This window comes from Cibotium barometz, chromosome 26, assembly GCF_041138505.1.
Source record: "Cibotium barometz isolate CiBa-2024 chromosome 26, ASM4113850v1, whole genome shotgun sequence".
Taxonomy (NCBI): domain Eukaryota; kingdom Viridiplantae; phylum Streptophyta; class Polypodiopsida; order Cyatheales; family Cibotiaceae; genus Cibotium; species Cibotium barometz.
In genome coordinates, this window is record NC_141071.1 from 55,931,207 (window position 1) to 55,935,749 (window position 4,543).

Here is a 4,543-nt window from a genome sequence, read left to right on the forward strand (position 1 = left end):
GATTTATCCCATAAAGAAGCTCGTCGTTTAGCCCTTGCACATTTTTTATTGCCTTAACGACTTAGTAACCTATGGTGATGTTAACATGGTGTGAAGGGGGACAGAACATATATAAGCAATCTGGAAAATAAGCTACTACAGCTAGTTAAGGATCTTATATCAAGCAGATAAGCTTTAGAGAATGAAGAGCCCTAGAATAATATCGTGGACTTTATAAATAAACGGACCCTATTTATATATATATATATATATTTGAGGTTTTTATTAACCTGAGTTATGGCTAAATCACTTTCAAATGCAACTTCCAAATAATTCACTATAAACTCCACAGTTGGAATCCTATCAATCTATACAACCTCTAGAAGATGCACTGATTGTTACATCGGACTTGACTTCACCTAGCTCGCTCAGAGAGATGCGCCTTCGTTCAACGAGAAGTAGTTCACTCCTCTCATACAAGAGGTGTCAGAAAACTTGCATACACTCATCATCGCACAATCCCTCCCTACATAAACAACACCCAAATTCTACAGACAAAGCTAAACATCTAGGACCATACTGTTTTCCTCTGTCATGTCAGCAAAAAATTAGAGTGCAAGACGTTTTCACAATCACCAAAAGATATCATGCCGTCCAATGGGTATCTTCATCATTCAGAGCAGAGGAAAGAAAGCCTGCACACGGTCGAACCCTAATTGTAGCAAGCGGTGGTCACAATGAAGAACATCACGAACGTTTAAAGCTTCAGGAGAATCCGCTAAATTGCTTGTCATCACTGACCGCCAACCAACCAGCACACATGAAGATGGAGCCGCGGCCCGCAAGGCTCACGCTCGTTTTGTGCTCTTGGCATACGGAGACACACAACCTAACCCTAAACCGCGACTACTACTCAGGACATTTCACACAGAGGGGCAATAGAGAGCATTCGCCCATGAGGGGCTAATTTTTTAAGCGCCCAAGGGAGGTGTCCCAGATTTTCTGGAGGGGCGTTCGAAAAGTATTTTTACCTCTTCAAGGCTTCTTCGGAACGTTTCCTACGACATTAAAAAAGTTCTTCAAGTGGGTTGTGTGTAATAAAAACACGACGCTTGCATCACCTTTTTGCTAACCCATCATCGTTGGTTAGTGCAACAGACTTGGTTGTAAGTGCCCTTCACCGTACAGCAACCAAGGTTTCTCTTCCCCCATGCTCTCCTACTCACTCATGATTTCTTCATAGCTGCTCCTTGTGTTGAAACTTGAGAGAGTAGTCACCTATCATTTAAATTTTCCTACGCTCAGTTTAGCATGCCTTGAGAGAAAGGTTAATATTAGATAACAAGGGGAAACACAACTTGGTAGGGCTTGTCAATGGCGGGCACAGCAGACATGGAGGCTCATATCGAGCAATTCTCAGCACAAGGCAAGGTAGAGAAGAAGAATTTTTATTTTTGAAATATTTGACAGAAGAAAAAATGAAAATGTGAAAACCTTAAGAAAAGGATAACATTCAAAATATCAATTAATCAATGAACCCAAAAATCGAAAATCAGACATCCAATCCATCTATAAGAGCGTTAAAATTTTTGATACAAAATAATATATAATATTTTACGACTACTGCTTATGATCAAGATTACTCCAAATTGAGTTGATACAACAAATAAGAACTGTTCCTAATATTATTTTTTTGGGACCAATATTAAGTATATATATTATCTCAGAACTGAATATAGGTACTTACGAAACGAGCAATGAAGAAGGACTTTGCTCCCAAGCCGAAGTGTGAAGCCCCTCACTTCCGTAGTCGAGAAGCACTCTGTTAAAAAGCATGTAGGTGCTTTCTCACGAAGCTGTGTGTGTGCCTCCACTCCTCGTGCATGCAAACGCTGAACTTTTCTAAATTATTATTTGCCGCTCTCTTGATATTTGCTCTCCTATTAGAGAGAAAAAGCTTAATTCTTCTCGTTATCCACTTCTCCGAGAAAGCAAAGACCCGCATGTGGAACAGGGAACTCCAACTTAAGCACATCAATGACATATTACTTTGAAAGCTCATCTTGTGCTTTCCACTTTTTGAAAGAGTTCACGAACTCCAAGTTAGCAAGTACATGCATGTGCGGTTCATGACTTGCTTCTCTCATGCATCTATCACGAGGGCACCATCGACATCCACATTATATGGTAGGGTGTGTGGATCCAATGATGGAATCAGTCTCCTGGGAGCTGGCTCATAATGAGCAGATGAAGAGCCCCCTGCTGGGGAGATGCATCAGGAGACCTAGTGCTACTTTTGCTAAAGTAAAAGCAACCTGCTCTCCCCCCCTCGCTAGCACGTCTACTAGCCCCCCCAAACTCCCTACTATGTTGTCATCGTCGTAGTGAAGATGGACGTGAGGGAGCGGTGGGGGGTCTAGTCGAGGTAGGTGCTGTGGGCTCATCACAGCCATACCATGATGGGCCTACACCACTCGACCCCACGCCACTCAGACCTGCACCTATTAAAGGTGTGGTTTGCCCCAACTAGCCAAGTGAGGTAGATTGCCTCCATGGCGTCGACTGGCCCGATGGTAAGCCCACCTGCATATAAGATTAAGCAATAAGACTTATAGAATGCATAAAAGGCTAACTTTGTGTATATGAAAAGGTTTGATGGAACCATACCTATGTCTAAGTAAACTTAGACCAAGCTTGCTGCCCATATCGTTCGTTTATAATAAATAGCAGATTTTCCACATCTGGGTCTTACGATGGGTCGATCAACATTGCCTATACATACATGTATAAAAGTCAATTGCTTGAAGCATAAAACATAAAGGCCTTATGTGCATAGAGCCTTATGTATAAAGCTCTATGCATAGAGCCTACGCATAGAGCCTTATGCATAAAGCCCACACATAGAGCCTTATACATGAGCTACACATATAGCCTTATGCATAGAGCTACGTATAGAGCCTTAATATGCATAAATCTCTACACACAGAGCCTACGCATAGCACCTTATGCATAGAGCCTATGCATAGAAGCTTTATACATAGGGCTTGCAAGAGCCTATGCATAGAGGTAAACCTAAGATAAACCTAAACCCAGCACAGCGAAGGGCATAATAAAGTAAAAACATGATGTAAGAAATCAAAAGAAGAAGAGATCTTACCGCTCTTATGTGAAGCCGAAAGAGAGGATTAGTGCAAGAGCTGCAAAACAAAAAGAGGCAACAACACAAGATTTCTCTAGTAGAAGAATGCTTAAAGCTTAAACAAAAAAGGCAACATGTGATATTAGAACATTGTTGAGACCTTCTACAATACTGCTTAGACAAGCTGGGTGGATAGTTCCCCTTTTAGATGATAGCTTTTGAGGACTTTCCACACGCTCCACACTATTAAAGCCAAAGGTAACTTCTCTTTTATAAGAGAAGGATAGTGAAAAGATCGAGGGCTCCCCCTCCACTATAACCACCTACTCGTGAATTTACTCCCAACTTGACTTAACCAGTATTCTAGATAGCCTACAATAATTCCCCATATCTCTATGCATAAGCCTAAACCCTAAACCCGACACCCAAGGGTGCAAAAAACACGAGATTGCATGAATAAGAGAGCTTATCTCAACAATGTCAAGCCAAAGGAGAGGACAACAACACAAGAATGCTCTAACAGATGAATGCTTAAAGCTTAAACAAACGAGGCAACATGTCATATTAGAACATTGTTGAGACCTTATACAATACTGCTTAGATAAGCAAGGTGGACAGTGGTCCTTTTGGATGATAGCTTCTGAGGAATTTCCACACACTCCCCACTATTAAAGCCAAAGGCAACTTCTCTTTTACAAGAGAAGGATAGTGAAAATATCAAGGGCTCTCCCTCCACTATAACCACCTACTCATGGATAGCCACTCCTAACTTGACTTAATCAGCATTCTAGATGGCCTACAATAATGCCCCATATCTCTATGCATAAGCCTGAACCCTAAACCCGGCATGAGGTTGTAATAAACATGAGGTTGCATGAATAAGAGAGCTTACCTCGATAATGTCAGCCGAAGGAGAGGACAACAATGCAAGACCTACAAAACATAACATGAGAAAAAGTGATTAGTTACACATTTAAACTTTATGCATGCATAGCCTATGCATAAGGGCTTATGCATAAGCCTGTGCAAGGTCTTATGTATAAGCCTACGAATAAAGACTTATGCATAAGCCTATGTATAAGGACTTAAGCATAAGGCTTATGCATAAGCCTATTGAATAAGGGCTTATGCATAAGCCTACCATAAGGTCTTATGCATAAGCCTATGAATAAAGACTTATGCATAGGCCTATGTATAAGGACTTAAGCATAAGGCTTATGCATAAGCCTATTGCATAAGGGCTTATGCATAAGTCTATGCATAAGCCTACTGCATAAGGCTTATGCATAAGCCTATTGACCTAACTCTAATCTCCAGTACCCAAGGGTGCAAAAACACAAAGAGAAGAAGCATAAACAAAGAATGGAAAAATAGGGCTTACCTCTTCTTTGAGAATTCATAGAGAAAAGGATTGGCCTACAAAAA

At 41.0% G+C, this 4,543-nt stretch overlaps 1 non-coding gene across 1 annotated transcript; it reads right to left on the bottom strand.

Annotated features, from left to right (window-relative positions):
* Positions 1 to 404: 404 nt before the first annotated feature.
* LOC147624123 (small nucleolar RNA snoR1) lies at positions 405 to 495 on the bottom strand. The gene has a single exon (XR_015269310.1). It is a non-coding gene; the product is annotated as a small nucleolar RNA snoR1 (small nucleolar RNA).
* Between the last annotated feature and the right edge of the window lie 4,048 nt (positions 496 to 4,543).